This window comes from Neopsephotus bourkii, unplaced genomic scaffold (assembly GCF_033783945.1).
Source record: "Neopsephotus bourkii isolate Nb327-2 ecotype Australia unplaced genomic scaffold, CSIRO-AGI_Nbou_v1 NB_1767, whole genome shotgun sequence".
Taxonomy (NCBI): Eukaryota; Metazoa; Chordata; class Aves; order Psittaciformes; family Psittacidae; genus Neopsephotus; species Neopsephotus bourkii.
Window position 1 is genome coordinate 4,071,071 of NW_026902241.1, and position 17,175 is coordinate 4,088,245.

The window sequence follows — 17,175 nt, forward strand, 5'->3', positions numbered from 1 at the left end:
TTGATTTATAGGCGGAAGGCAGGGAGCTAAGCCTGAATGGATATATAGCTCTGAAATTAAATCTGGATCTAGAAAGTGGTCAGAAATAAAATAATGAAATGACAGGTTCTTATAGTGAAAAAGTAAGTGCCAAACTCTGCTTAGACCCAGGATGGGTGAAAAGGTCACGACTAGACAGCTTTGAAGGATACTGATGTCAATGATGAGCAGGATGGGGTTACATCAGGAACAGCTGGTTCCTTTTCTTGGCTATGTTTTTTACTTCGAGGTAAGAAAACGTCTTCTTCCCCAGTGTGCTGTCATGCAGCCTGCAAGACGTTCCCAGTGATTTCTGAAATGGGTTCCTTGCAAGAGCTTTCTCCCACCTTTGCCCCTACAGGTTCTTCCTTCCAAGAATTGAAATAATTCATATTTCCAGGATTCCCTTCTCAATAGAAAAATAAAATCTGATTCCTTCCAAATTCTCCACCCATTTATTCCTCTCTCTAATCCCTTACAGAAAATTAGTTTCAGAATATGACAGACACATATCCACTGTGGTATACGAATGTCATACAGAGGGCAGTGCTGTCTTTCCACAGGCTCTCCTGCTTCCAAATTTTACACCACTCCTTATGATATTTTTTTTTTTTTTTTTAAGCAGGATTTGCTACTTTTTAAGTCAAAGAGGGATCCACTGCAGGAATGCATTTACACTGGCTTTGTGCCACCCAATCTTGAAACTGAGACACTGAGTTTAACATTTCTGAGACAAACTATAATGTGTTATAGGCAGTATGCAGCTTAACTTCTAAGGAAGAAGAGAAGGTGTTTTAATGGGGATCGTTTAAATGAAGCAGTATTTAAAAAAGACCTGGGCCAGCTGAAAAAAAAACTCAACACCCTCTCTTTGAAAGCAGTGGTAAAGGTTTGCTGTCTGCCTTCCAGAAGGGATTTTTTTAAATGACAAACTGTGCCAAATTCTGCTTCTCAGTCACAAAGCCCATGATTTACACCATGATTTAGTGCTTGGTGCATGAATATCTGTGAAATAATGGCTGAGCAGGCATAGCAGTAAGTCTCTGTACACCCTTAATGTTATGCAGTGCAGTTTCTCCAAGGGAGATAAGAATTTACACTGTAAGATATACCCCAGCCACTCAAAGTACAGGTCCCTGGAGGCCCCATTAAATTGTCATCATGATGAACATTGGGCTGTGCTGGTCTGTACACCAGTTCCCTTTTTTTGTAGCTTCTCAGCAGGCTCCCTCATTATTTTGAGGGAAATGCAGTCAACAGATTAAAGATCAAAAAGAGTCAAAAGCGAGATGTGAAATATCAGCCCAGTCAGAAATGAACAAATGCCATTTGATTTTCTCTGCAGATAAGGCAGTCTAGTGAGAAACATACAGTTGTACCTACTGTTTGGCACGTACTGGGAGGTGTTTGATCACTTCCATCACCTACTTGTCCATCAGCAGTTACATTTGTTTTCATGGCAGTGTTAAGGGAGAGTGAGGGGGAAGCCAGTGTCACCCTAAGCTGTTTCAGAGAAAGAGCAAGAGATAGAGATGTTGCCGTGTTTGCTGATGGTGGTTGGTTTCCTCTGTTTGAAGCCAGAGTGACTAGCCTCCTTCTCCTTCTTTGTATTTCTGATTGCTATCATAATATGCTCCTGTGTGCCATTCTTTTGGTGGAGGATTAAATTATATGTTCTGACCTGAAATTAAACAAACAAGAGAGGTGCAGCTTGCCCCACAGTTTCAGACATAGCAGAAATGGCACTAAACAAGTCTTCAAGGGCTATGCAGTGATAGTAAGCCCTGTCTTCAAGCCTTTGGTCCAAGTAAATCTGCTGTTTCGGTCCAAGACACTGATATGGCTCTACAAGAACCCCTTATCTCCACTGACAGGAGTTTCTGATAGCTAGTTGTGACTCCACAACAGAGGTCTAGCAACAGGACTAGATGATCTCCTGAGGTGCCTTGCAGCCTCTTCTATTTTGTCTATTTTCTCACCAGAGAAAAGCCAGACTTGGTGGGATTTTCTGTTTTCAACACTCTTGAACAGATACCCAACTTTGATAAGAGATGCCAGAAACATTTTTATGTGAGCAAGTAAACAAAAACTAACTGAAGAAATCAATGGCTCAGGAGTTTTAACAGGCTTTCCCCTTTAGTAATACAGCATTTAATTTTTCTGCTTGGCAGCTTTGTACAAACAGGTGGGGAGGAAAGCTCTGAGCAGGCTTAGCTTGTGTTTTTTGACACAGCCAAATGTCAATATTCAGAAGTGTCATGCAAATCAAAGCCTCGGATCTGAATGGCTCCATTCTTGAGGAAGTTTGCACAGAGATCCAGATTTTACAGATGGCTTCTGTCTTTATGATGATCTGGCAAAGACCTCAAGGCTGAACCTCAGCATAGTCTAGAACTGCATGCTGCAGACTGAATTTATCTGAAAATTTGTGGCTGAGGAAAGGAAACGGTTGTTGCTCTCAAATGCAAAAATAGCCTTTCCTTGGACTGAAAGCTGGTGTTGTCCTAGTAGCCAATTGTTCTTACAATAAAGTATGTATTAGAATGTCTGGCAGAGTAGAAGAAAGCCGCTCAGGTGTGCCCAGGACAACATACAGTGAACAAAAGGGAAGGTGCCATTCCAGCTTCTAGCTAGTAAAGGTTCATTGAACACTACTGGTGGCTTTTGAGGTGTTGCATAAAGTCATGAGCAGTCCAAGAGAAAAACAATCATAGCAATAAGAAAACAATTTTCCCTGAACACTCTTGTGAGCAACACTGAAGGCCAAAGGAAAACATCAGGGGCAACTCAGAGGCTGAAACAAAAATTTGGTAGTGAGAATTTACTACAGTTTCCTGTCAAATGTTTCCATCATCTGCATGAACCTTTTACGCAGCAGTCAACTGTGAATAAACCTTGTGGAGTTCCTGGTGCCCTAAGGCCAAGCACATTAACAGCAGGATTTGCATATATATATATATATATATATATATGGAAAATAGTTTCTCTGCATTACTGAGCTATGATTCTGCACTGAAGATTCATTCAAACACAATGTTAGTTTCATTCCAGTTAATAGGTTTTGAAACGGGTAGAGGTAACACAAGCACATGCTAGGACACATATGTCCAGAAACAAGTGATAAGGATGCAGTTACACACCCAGGTTAATAATAGCTTTTTATAAATTCTCTCAGGCTAAGTGCTGTACTGAATTTACAGTCAGTAAATAAACTCATCTTCGCTCCTGACACAAAGTACATGTTCCCCTAAAAGGAGATGAATACCAAGATCCTGTAAATAACCAACTAGTGGGAAAGGCTGGATCTGTACTTAGAGCACACAATTGGGTCCGGTTCCCATGATGCCGTAAGCCCCTGTGGTACCCCTAAATAAAGTATTAACAAAATCTTTGGGGGTATAAGGGTCCCTGTATCCTACTGATTTAAATTTTTTTCCAGACGCATACTTTTCTGCACTAATACAAAAGAATAACAGCATTACATGTCCTCACAGCACAGCTAGAGTAATTGCATTAAAGCTGACGAGGGTCTGAGGTGGAGGTAATGGCCACTGCATGAATATCGCACACTGAAAATGTAGCAGTATATATTGCAACCACTTCTGACCCACATGTGGGACTCTTCATGGACAGACTGGAAATTATGTCAAATCAATCAGTTGCAAAAGTCTGCCCAGGCAAATTGACGTATTATTTCCTGGTGTCCAAAGAGATAAGCACAAGAATTGTTATTCTTTAATTTTACATATAATTTTGCTATGATTTTCATCACACCACTGAAGAGAAGGTATCTTGGCAAAATCTTAGCCCTGATCCCCATTATTTTAGTAGTTTGGAGTGGGGAAGGGAAGGAGGTGAGGATCACAATCCTCATCCATCTTTTCCAAATGTAAAAGTCTGTTTGGCCACAGTCACACAAAGAATTCTCTTTCTGCCAGCCAGAAGCAGGTCATTGCTTGCTTACAGTTTGCCAGTCTTTTTATTTGCAAGTTATTTTAGCAGCTCTGAACAAGGATATCCTGTGGCCAGCTTGGCTGTGTCCATTGCTGCCTATTTAATTATTGCATAGGCATGCCTCCAGGCCATCCTGCTTCTATCATGAAAAAGGCAGAAAGCGAACACTCCCTTGGCCTCTTGGCAGAGTTACCAGTGTTTCGTGATGTAGGATCCTGTGTCATTGATCTATTCACGCACATGGATTTTGAATAAATCAGGCCTAAAATTGTTTGTAACTCAAATGAAACATTTCACAACAGCATACATTAACTTTTAGTCATTCTGACTACACCTTGTACAATCAGTGCCACAGGGAAAAAAATTTAGTGGCTATAAATTGTGAGAGGTGACATGTCCTTGTATGTGTCAACAGCTAAAACAATTATTCCTGCAGTAAGCAAATACAGAAAGTCAAAGAAACAGGGAGATTATCCTTCTAAACAGTTTCGAATAGGAATTTCATTTTAGCCAGCATACCTGTCCTCACTTTTTTTCCATCTAATTCATTTACTTGATCATTTCTTATGGATTGAGTTTATGAAAAGAAAATCCTCAGTATAGTTAGTGGGGAGCAGAGGGCATTTGAAAGGGAGGGCAATAGTATCAAAAGCATAAGAAACCTTTCTTCCTAGATTGAGTAGTTTTGTGTATCTTCACTCACCATCTATAGCTATGTTATATTTACAAATAAAACATCAGACTGATTCTTGCTATGAGGAACAGATCCCATTTTCTTTGTAACTAACCTACTTCCTCATTCTATAATGAAAATGGATCAGTATAAATATGTTAATGGCCTTACCTGAGGCAAGCATTTCAAAAGAAGATAACTGAGTGTGATGTACAGTTTGAGTTCAGAGCTTCCTGTTTCAAAGCACGCACAGATTTCTATTTTTGTAGAGCAAAGAAAAAACTAATGAGCTTTAGACATAAAACATTTGGTACCATCATGCAGCTGCTGTATGCCAGAAATGCTGACAAACCTCTTTGTAAGTCTGCAACAACCACATGACACAGTATGATTCACATTCATGTTGACCTTTGTCTTGTTTGTGATAGAAAACAATCAAAATTACCAGAGTCAACAGACTGCAAACTATGTAGAGTAATTGGGTTTGGTTATCTATGCCTTTAACTGTATTTCTGGGTTTCATCATTCTGGCTTACATGTACGCAGAAGCTACTGAACCATTCATGCATGCTCATGTGGAGATGTAGATTCAGTGTGTTTGACAGCTCAGGAAAATTATAAAGCAGTGTTGTCAAACAATTGCACAGAAGATGCAAGAAGCATTAGCTAAACTGTCAATAAGCCACAACATTAATGTAAATTATCAAATCAAATTCATTGAGCTAAACCCAGTGTAAACATCTTAAGAGAGCAGCATTTGGATACTTGATGATTAAGTTGCCTTCCAAGACAGCAGGCTAGATGTATAGATTGTATTAATGTTTCCCTTATTAACACAGTGTCTTTAAGTATTTATTCAGGAATTACTTGTCTAGGACCCCTTATTTTTAAGGAACACCTTTATCACACAACGTCTTCCGTGCTCTCATAATTTCTGTCAGGTGTTCAACACAAATACAAGGTGAGGCCTCCTAGTGCTCGTGGAAGGTGATGACAGTGCTAAGTGGTATTCAAATGCACTTAACATTCTTCTAGTAATGGCATCTTTAAATACAGGTTTTAGCTTTGAACTGGAATATTTTTTCACTGCAAGCCTGTCTTTTATTTTCATTTTTTATGTTCTTTTATTTCAGGAATACCTCCGTATATGCTGGCATTTTGTATTTGTCATCCCTTAGACCTAGTAGTCTCTTTTCTTCCCAGTGCCAAAGAGTTCATTTCATATAGCTATTTCTTTTTGTTGGTATGCACTCTCAGACTTTTCCATCATGCTTCTCCCTGTAGCATTCTATTCACTTACAACAAAAAAATTAATTTTTATGTTTACAAGAGTGTTTAAGCCATCATTGCCTTGGGTGCTTTCCTCCTTTTCTGCAGGAACTAGCAACAACTATTCATGCCATGAACACAGTTTTATCTTTGACTTGCTGAGCTTATCCCAGGCTAACATCCCTGTCTTTTTGCCATTGCTCCTCAAACTTTGTTGGCAGTTAATGTCCATCTTGTTTCCTAATCTTTGTTCTGCAGTCAGTGACTATTTCTGTTCTTTGGGGTTTTTTTTTCCTAATGAGAGGAGATGGGGAAAACCGATGAAGTGTATAACAAACTGTTTCTGTTTTTTTAATTCTGGTAGTTATCCCTCCTTCTAAAATCTCCAAAGACAGAATTGTAATCATGCATACAATAATTTACAGGAAGGATTGTTTTTCCTTTAAGAAAATGAATACTTTTGTACCTTCATGCTTCAGCATGTAAGCCAGTGACAAATTGATAGGATTAAACAAATGTTATATCTTATTTTTTACATAATTTTCCTCTATAGACTTTTTCTAATCTTCTCTTAAAGCAGCCAACAATTTTTCCAGAACAGAACAAACTGGAGTCTGATGTGAAGGAGTGTTTTCTTAGACATCTAAAATAGAAATGTACAATGGAAAATCCCAGCACAAAAGTTAATAATGTCACTTCCTTAAGGGTTTAATATGAAAATGCCCTAAACCACTTAATTCAAGGTTCTAAAATCCTGTTTGTCTACCTGTTGCATGGGTAGAGACCAACTTGTAGGGAATACAAGTTATTATTCAGAATATTATAGCATTTTGGTGCCTAATTCCTGGACAAAGACCCATTGTCCTTGGCACTGTAGTAATAGCGATCAGAAGACATTCTCTGCTTCTGACACAGCTTAGGCTGAGTGAGAAGACTAATAAAAGAGTAAAGAAATCAAGTATTTCTTGATCAAAATATACTTGGAGCATGCTGTTTTCAAAAGTGCATAGGCATCAAAGGAAACTTATAAACGAGATAGGGAAGAAAAATAATAAGGTAGCTGTGTGACTAGTCATGAACCTTTCTTTTAGAGTATGAAGGTTTCTGGAAAAAAACACAAAGACTCTATGGTTAAAGGTTAACAAGAGAAGCAGAGGCTGGCATTTTAGCTGGCCAGAAATCAGGATTTTCATAGGAAATGAGAATAAGCGCATATGGCCAGAATGGTTGTCAGGAGTTTTACAGAAGGAAATCAGGCAGTGTGGTCAGAAAAACAGAGACTAGAAGCCCAGGAATGGGGTGCACAGGAAAATCTCAGAGGTCAATATGATATGTCAGGAAAAAGACCTTTGCAGCACACAGGGTGGGTGTGAGTGAGGTTGAGACTGCATTTCATAATAAAAGAGAAAAGGATGTTGCAGTAACTGACATGTGAGATAAGGGCCCTGCTTCAAAGAGGATGAGAAAGGCAGTTTTTTTAGAAATGCAATATAGGAATAGTTTATAAATTTCTTACACAAAGCACTGTGAAAATTTTGAGAGAGCACCAAGTTGAAGTGCTCTTCACAGGCCTAAAAGACAGGAACAGGGTTTTAGCCATACTAAAAAAAATTAAGAAAGAAGAGGCAATTTTAAATCATGACCTGTTACATTAACATGGACTTTTCTTGCCTGCTGTGGCTTCTATTATTTTCTATACTGTAAATTATTTCAGCATAGTGCAAGCTAAACATGAAGAACCTGACATCTGTTCTTAAAGGAGCATACTACCTGGGAAGAAGTGCTCCAGAGGTTATTAGCTATGTACATATTTAATTGTTTTGGAGCATAATAGCTGATGCTAGGCAGATCTTCACATCAGTGCTGTCACATTAATTACATTATCATCATCCATCTTTTCATTGTTAGAGGTTGATATTGTATAGCTGCCTTTCTATGAATAGGCATTAATTCATACCTCTGCCCAAACAGAACGTGTCATGCAAGCATGCACTTTAGCTGCATACCGGTAATGCTATTAGAACATATCTGAGAGCATAAATATGCATATCTATATATTAAAAATATATTTATATTGTTGAGACTATTCAAGCTAAAGTACACAAACAAATACTTGTTACGGATTCCCACTATCTAGAGTACACCTGTACTGTCATATAAACTGCAGTCCCCTCATTAGGTCTTCATTAGAATTATCAGCTCATATTTATTTGGTTTTGAGTCCAGCTTTATAACACAAGGCTACCTGAAATATTTTAGTTTGTGCAAATGCAAGGGGCAATGAATGAGAGATCCTGGCAAATGTGCAGGTCCAAGAAAAAAGCCAGGAAAGGTTTTGATGAAAAAGCAGATGTCTCTTGGAAATGGTCCCATTTTCATATTTCTGAGACAACTCTACCAATCTAATATATTTTCTGACTCTTCTTGCTTACTTATTTTTTATATAAGACAAAGGGGCATTCAGCAGCCCAACCACAACAAACTAGAGGGTTTGCTCAGTTAATTGTTGAAGATACATCTGTTCAAAAGACAAATAGCTAATCAAAATACTTCATATACAGTGCTCTGCATAAAATCGTATTATACAAAGCAATTATACAAGGCAGTGCGCACTCACAGCCCGGAAAGCCAACTGTACCCTGGACTGCATCAGAAGTGTGACCAGCAGGTTGAGGGAGGTGATCCTGACCCTTTACGAAAGAACTGGCTGATGGCTATGCTCAGAGAATTGCAGTCAATGGCTCGATGTCCACGGGGAAACAGGTAGCAAGTGGTATCCCTCAGGGAGTGGTGTTGGGACCGGTCTTGTTCAACACGTACGTGGGCAACATGGACAGTGGGATTGAGTGTGCCCTCAGCAAGTTTGCCGATGACAACAAGTTGTGCTGATGACAACCATCAGTTGATACACTGGAGTGAAGTGATGACATCCAAAGAAACCAGGATGTATCATCAGGGGCCTACTGGATGCTAGAGAGGGAGTCTTCATCAGGGACTATAGTGATAGGACAAGGAGTAACAGGTTCAAACTTAAACAGGGGAAGTTTAGGTTAGATATAAGGAAGAAGTTCTTTACTGTGAGGGTGGTGAGGCACTGGAATGGGTTGCCTGAAGTTGTGGTGAATGCTCCATCCTTGGTGGTGTTCAAGGCCAGGTGGACAGGGCCTTGGGTGACATGGTCTAGTGTGATGTGTTCCTACCTATGGCAGGGGGGTTGGACCTGGATGATCTTAAGGTCGTTTCCAACCTAAACCAGATTTTATATTCTGCTCTTGTGAGACCCCACCTGAAGTACTGTATTTAGCTCTGGGGCCCCCAACGTGCAAAGGACATGGAGCTGTTGGAGCAGGTCCAGAGGAAAGCCACAAAAATGATCAGAGAGCAGGAGTAGCTCTCCATGGAAACAGGCTGAGAGAGCTGTGTTTGTTCAGCCTGGATAAGACTCTGGGGAGACCTTAGAGCAACCTTTCAGTACCTAAAGGGGGCCTTAAAAGAAACCTGGAGAAGGATTATTTTTTTATAAGAGCAAGTAGTGATAGGGGAAGGGGGAACAGATTTAAGCTGAAAGAGGAGATATTTGTATTAGATATTAGGAAGAAATTCTTTAGTATGAGGGTGCTGAGGCACTAGCACAGGTTGACTAGAGAAGTTGTGGAAGCTCCATTGCCAGCAGTGGTCAAGGCCAGGTTGCACAGGGCTTTGAGCAACCTGGTCTAGTGGAAGTTGTCTGCCTGTGGCATGGGGGATCAGAATGAGGTTATCTTTAAGGTCCCTTCCAGCCCAAAACATTCTGTGATTCTATGGTTATGATTCTATGACATATGTAGTATTTCCTTTTAGGCATTAATAGAAGGCATCAAAACCCAACAAGGGTGGGGGGAAGACTCCTTGAGCAGCATTTACCAGCATGACATGATTTTTGTTTATAAGAAGGTGTGAAATACGATAAAATAGTACCAGTTTTCAGGAACAATGATTTACTATGTATATCAGCATCTCAATATAGTTTTTCACTTCAGAAAACAGGTTTTGGTTTTAAAATATTTTGTAAATGGAGCAATAGAACATTTTCATAGGCAAAGAAAAGTCCTTTTAATGTTTTATTAACTAAAACTTGCCAAGAAATACTGAGGTGTAGAACTCCATAGAGACACATTTAGAGGAGGAAGATAATTTTCAGCTTTGATTATGCATTATTCTAAACTTAACAAGGGCTCTGAAATATGATACTTAACAAAATATAGCCCCAAAACTGCAAACTAGACTTGCAAAACTGCAAGGTGTTTCAAAGGACTAGAAGAACTCTACTAAAGGTAAAAGTTAGAAAATTTTTAGTTCTACTTTAAGACTGGAAAGCTCTTATCTCCATTGTTGACTCTAAAAATATTACCAGTCTTAGAGAATTTGATGAAACTTCAGGGGAGTAAAGATAAATATATGCCCAAACGCTGGCATCATAGGAGTGAAATAGAACACAGCATTCCCTAGAACAAAATTTTATGAATTCAAGAAAGTTTGAATTTGCCATCTTCAGTGGTATATTGCATCAGCTTTTTTTTTTGCCATGCTTTCAAGAGCACACCTGGGAAGTGCAGGCTCAAGAAATTCTGGTATAGTCCCTTTATTTTGCCATGCTGGTATGGTTGTTAAGACACATATTTAGACATATATTTTGACAAATGTAGAACTTAGTTTTTGAAGGATTATTTTTTGGCTCCCATTTAAAGTAACAAATTTATTTAGCCTGAATCTCTGATCCTCATATCACATCCAACTGCTTAGTAAAAGTCTATGTGCTTTTATTGCTGCCTCTATTTTACATCTGTTGTAGAATAGCAAGCAGTCTTATCTTTCCTTTCCAAAAGCATAACACAGAGCTTTTATTATAAAGTACTAATAAAATAAAGAGAACATACCAATAAAACATGGTGAATAATGGTAATGCAATAAATTACAAAGTAGCCTTTTACTTGCTTGCATTAAGATTCAAGAATTTTAGTAAATCTTTAGATATGCACATATGCACAAAAATAATTTTCTGAAATACTAAACCATATGACAAAGAACTAATGGTGCCTTCCAAACAGGAGCTGTCAGGATGAAATATTTTTGTTCTAACATGGCTCATTTTCAATATCATCTTAATAAAAAAAGTTATCAGCCATTTTAATTTCTCAGGGTTAATATCTATACAAATCCGTATTTGTTACAGCCATTCAGTAATTTTGTTCTTAAATCTTTAAGAGGAAAAACGTTAACCCTTTTTGTGTTTCCCATGCTGTTTCTCTGGTGGCACTCGTATTGCTCTTAGAAAACACAAAGTCATAAACGTTACTTGAAGTGCCATAAAAGCTTGAGAATTTCTGTGAAAAGGTCCTTACAGGTACTATTTCTGTAGCACTGCTTTTCCTGGAAATAAAAGTCATCAGCCTCAACAAGTATAAAGTACATATAACAGCACGTCCAGGCTCGCTTCAGTGTGTACAGCAGGCTTTGCACTAGGTGATGAACTGGCCAACTCTAATCCTGTTTAGCTGGGGAAAAAATAAAGTGAAGAATGCAGAAGAAATAAGTTTTTAAAATGCGCTTGTGAATGGGAAGGAGAGTATTGTCATGAGGAAGAGGGACTGAGTCAGCCCTTAATGATATCTGTTCAGTTTTCCTCTATGCAAGTCTGGTAAACTGGCATTTCCTCAGCTCCATGTCTTTGTTACAGTAACACTTTTCCTCCAGCCATCCTTCTTGTCTATTTTAAACAGATGCCCTTTAATGCAGAGGCTTTCTTGACATTTGAATGTCTTCCAGCTTGATGGGGGGCTGCTACTCCCCAGGTACTCTAGGGACAGGTCTAATAAGCTGTTTACGTATGACTTGCAATTCAAATTAAGCTTTGTCCACCTCTGCTCTGAAACGGGGAGTGAATTAGAGATGATAGTTTCAAGAAAACTGTAACTGAGAATTACAATTGACAAAACAAAGACAATAGGCCAGGTCTCTGCCATTGGAGCATGTCAGGACTAACTCAATTAAGTATAACTGAATTACACTGGAGCAGAGGAATGGAAAATCTTGACTGATGCACGCAAAAAATGAGTGTTTGGCAGAGGAGCAGGGACCCAGGCTGCTTCTGAACTAAAGATTGCTGGTGAGGTGGCTGTAAAGTTGGTTGAAAGGGGATGTTAAATGTGAATGAAGGTCAAGCTGAATCAGTGTATTTGTAGGGAGAACGTGAAACACCATTGAAGTGGCAAGATGAGGACAACGCAGATTAGCCTGTGGAGACAGAATTAGTTATGCTGCTTTATCTGACTTGAAAGGGGAGAGAGGGGGATAATAACACTGGATTAGTAGGTCATAAAGAAGATGGTTTCTTCACACTGTCATTAGAACCCAACATGTCCATGTCAAAAAATGTACAGATGCTGGTAGTATATTGGGTTTATAAACCCACATTGTAGATCTCATTTTTGTGGTATCACCTCTTTAGTTTGTGGGCTTTTTAACTGAAAACACTTCTTGTACAGCTATGCATACAATTTCAGCTTCAAAATGGCTTTTGTATGGCAAGTATTCACCTGGCTTTGCGTTCACCCATTGTCATAAAAATCTTATTTTTAAATAGATTCCCAAAGTGGTCAGTGTTTTCTGAGGAGGTGAAAAACAGCCATTTCAGAAGTACTGTGTATCTTGCAGTCTGTCTAGCCTGCCTCTTCTCTAAGGGTAGTGCACCGGCATCCCTCAGCAGTAGTACCATTGGTTCTCAAACAAGAGCCAAAGGAAAGGAGAAGGGGGTCTGTTGAGGGTCCTCACACATGGCTTGCCAACGAGCTGAGCAATGCTGGGCAAGCAATGCTGCTGAGAGGTGAAACCTCCCCTGACAGTTCCCCCACCCCAGGAGGTATTGGGCCTCTTCAGGGCACCCTGACTGGGAGGGACCGATGGTTTTCCAACTAGTCTTACAGGCTTCACCAAGCTGTGAAAGGCAGGCTGCCTTTTCATTTATGAAAGAGGTTTTTATTTCTGAAAGTCAGGCATCTCCCATAGAAAGTCTGTTCATTTGATTTTTCCCTTTAGAACTAGAAACAGTCATTAATACAGAGCTGCTGTCTCAAGAGTATCTATACAACCCCCTATCTCTCACCCCATCCTAAACATACACAGAACTCAAAACATGTAATACCTGCCAAAAACCATGAAGAGTTGTTTTCCTCTTGCTGTCTCCATTAGGCTGAGCTTTCATGTCCATGTGAGCAAGATGTTTTAATATAAAACTGGAATTTGTTCTGTGTCAACTTTTTCAACACAAATTATGGTGGCTGTCGAAGGTGTCAATTAGACTGACAAGCCTACAAGTGCAGGTCTTGCTCTCCATGACACAAGTAGTAACATACTATTTCTGTTACTGTATTGAGGCAGCTGTCAGAAACTAATCCAGCATGTGGTCTTCATCCTACAAGGTAGAGTACATGCCTTATATAGCAATTTAAAACCTAGAGTGTAATGTAAGCAATGAAAAACGTCTGCTGAGCCAGGAGGGGAAACAGAAAGATAGTGAAGACTCAATATTATTTAGCCTGAAATGAAGTAAACCCAGTTTGTCTGCTGCCTGAATTTTACCTTTTTGTCAAGTTGTCTTTTGTCAAGTTTGTCAATTTTGCCTTTTTGTCAACATCAAGATGATGGACAGAGGGAAATTTTTGGAGGCCCCCCTCTTACAGGAGAGAAAAACACAAGACGACTGGTACTATTGGCCAGTGGCAGAAACAGAGTCTAGGTAGATATTTCACAGCAGAGAAAGAGAAAGTTTTGTAGTGGATCATAGCTTAAGAGACAAGTAGTGCTGTAATGATATTTTTATTAAATAAGCAGTTTATTCTACCAGTGAATGCAACCTCTCTGCCCTGCTCAAGACAGTACTGACAAGCCAGAAAAAAAAGTCTGTTTCAGGAGCCTTCTGGTCCTAGCAGGGGAATGAGAAATTTGTCTGTGAGGGTGGAGAGGAGAGGTAGCCAATTTTGGGGAGGTGATGGAGGGAATAAGGGCAAAACTTCAGCTTTGATGCAACTTTAGAAAAAATAGAACTACTGTAAAGAGAAAAATAGGTTGAAGATGGAGTAGTTTCTGTACAAGAAAATATGGACTTGCCAGGAAAAGATTGGGAGCTCTGTTTTGTGCCTGTGATGGCAGGATATCCATGAAGAGACTCAGAGACTCAGAACAACATTGAGATATGATGAAACAAGGAGTAATTTAGGTTATCCAAGGTAAGCAGAAGAAATTGCACAAACTAGCTGTGTGCCCAGTTTCAAGGCTGCAAGCGAGTTGAAGTGATTCAAGAATATTGCTGCAGCTAGCCTGTTCTGAGCTTAATTTGTCAACTGCAGTCATTGCTTTCCATGGCACCATCACAACCTCCACAGCAAATGACTGGAACGTTACAAACTGAGGTCTATATGAGGAATAAGCAGCAGGAAAAGATTAATCCACCATTAGTATTTTTGTCTCTTGGAGTGTGTGAGCGCAGAGAGGAAAAGATTCTACCCAGAAGTTGTCTTTACATGCTATGAACATTTTATGTCCTGTAACAGAAAATAAATTTTATATTTTTCAGGAAGGTTTTGTTAAACTTTTTACAGATGTTAGTGAAAGTTTTATTTATGTGTTCTGTCAGGCCAGCAAACCTAAGCTGAAGCTGAAAGTCAGTTGTGGCCTCTGCAGCAATAAGTACCATCAGTTGAAGTGCAGCTCTTATCTCTGAATCACAGTACAGCTCAGCTCACTTTCCCGTTGTTGCATTGGTTTAAAAAATGAGAATATTTTAAGAGATTTTTAGTCAGAAAATACATGCCAATGGAGAACACTCATTCAGTAAGAATTACATGCAAATAGTACCTATTACTTTTGGGACCGTAAACAGACTCTTTGCTGTACTTGTGATCAGCGCAGACAGAAATAAAGAAGTGCAAACCTTACATGAAGGTGTCTGCCATAGAGGACTTAAAATTTCACACTAATTCCACCATCTGAGTAGTCAGTGAAGGAAAAGACCTGCAAAGCGGTTTTTCTTTTGTATATTCTCTACTTAGTGAAGGAGACAGCCTTCAAACAGGTATACATTTATGCAGAGGAGACACCGATTAGGAGGATGCGTCCAAGACACCTCATGATAGGAACCAGACTGCTGACTTGAGTAAGAAGGAGTCACTGGAATGATGCATCAAAGATTGTATTGCACTCCCCACCTGATATACAAAACTAGATCAAATATAATAACATACTCTGATAAAACACCACCAGGGAAGTGGCACATAAAGGAATTGCAATAACAGGGTGAAGTATAACTATCATTCTGGCAGTTTTGTCTAAGACATTACTAGGACAGCATGTATGTTTTGTTGCCTCACGCTATGCATGGCATTTTCAGGGACTGCCTATTATTTGTCATGGCATGAGAAGATGTGATCCTTTCAAGTAAATGGAAGATTATTTTCTTCCAGCATGTTGACAACCATAACATATCTTCCATGAGCTCTGGATTCTTTCTGTGAAGCTATTTATTTACTAAGGATAATGCTGGACATAGCAAGACTAACTGCGAAACTGCTGCTATAACGTATGCAAAGCTGAAAAGTTACTCTGTCCCTTTTGGGTCTTTTCTACAGCATACAGGAGAAGGTTGATTTTTCCAAGAGATTTTATCCTATTTCTTTTTCCCTAGAGCTCTTTTTCCCAGAGCATTTATTTCCTCTGGCTGTATGATAGCAATCATTCTGCATGGATACATCTGTGACCCGATGAGAAAGGTGAGTGCAAAATGGACAACTATAAATTCTATTTAAGAATCAGCGGCAAGGAATAAAATGAAAGTAACGAAACTGGCCAGAAGGCACTGACATTAGAAGAGACTCTTAACATTCCTCCCTCCCCTCCCCATCTCACTAATGTTTGAAAGTCTTAGAAATTGTCCTTCAGGGTAAGTTTAATGTGCAGCAAATAAAGACTTATCCACATGACCCTCATTAGCATTTATGGCGAGTCGTTTTGCCTCTCGTTCTGGGAACCTTGCTATTGGAGTCTGCAAAGCGTAGCAGTAGAGTACAATTTATGAGCTATGAGCACAAGTTACAAGTGAAAGGATGGCAGAAGCTTCCTGTTGTCTTTCACAGAAGAGAACACTGACAGACAAGCATGTAGGAGAAAGCTTCTTGGAGTCACTGCCAAAGGAGCCACCATTTAGGCATTGTAGCTCTAGACATTTCTTTCTTTCTTTCTTTCTTTATTTATGAGCCGATTTCAAAGCATCTGCCATTCAAAAGGCAATGCAGATTTCCTGTTAAAGATGCAACTGCAACTCATATAAACCATATTTAAGGTAACTACAAAAAATAAACTGCTAACTGAATAGTAGTGAACATAGTACAGGGTGTTGTCTGATGAATAAAGACTGGGGGGTAAGGCTTGCCCTGAGTTCCACTCCATCCCGATATAGCACTGCTTCCTTCTAGGCAGTCCAGCTGAGAGACAAAAGCAGGGATTAGAAAATGCAAGGGCAGTTCAGGGCAAACTCTGGAAAGAGAAAGCAAAAGGAGCCAACAGAAACAGCATCTTCTGATGGAGAGGTAGATGTGTTTGGTTTCTGAGATGTGTCAAGAAGAAGTTATCTGACTGTGTCCCAATTGCCCTTCTTCCTGGCAGGTGCTCTGCAGATGCCAGCTGCATTACTGCTGCCATTGCCACCAATGTGAGCCTGAGAGAGACTGCAGCAAGGCTCTGACACTCCTGAAGAAGGGATATAACTGTGTGCCTGCACAGCACAGCAGGGTCCTCACTCAGCATCCCTACGCTTCACACCTTTTAACTAGATTGTTTTGTTCTTGAGGATTATTTTTTATGAGCTGAGTACAGGATTAGGAATACAAGTGGAATTGAGATTTAGAAGGTTTGGCCTAGAGAAACAGACCAAATTCTGCATTCTGCTGTAATAACAGCCTCTCGCTATGCAATGGATGAGAAGATCAAAAGTCTATTTTGAGACTCTCTGGAATTCTCTTTACAGATACCGCTCTTAACATACGGATTGTGTTATTTTTTTTTTAATACTCATACTACCTTGCTTCTAGAGTATGCAAGTCATGATTCCAGCTGGAGAGAAGATACGACGCTATATCCAGGAAAAGAAACCTCGTTTAACTTTCACTTTTAAAAGTACATCCTGCACAACAGACTTCTCAAAGTCCATTCTTTTCTGATTAAACCCAGCT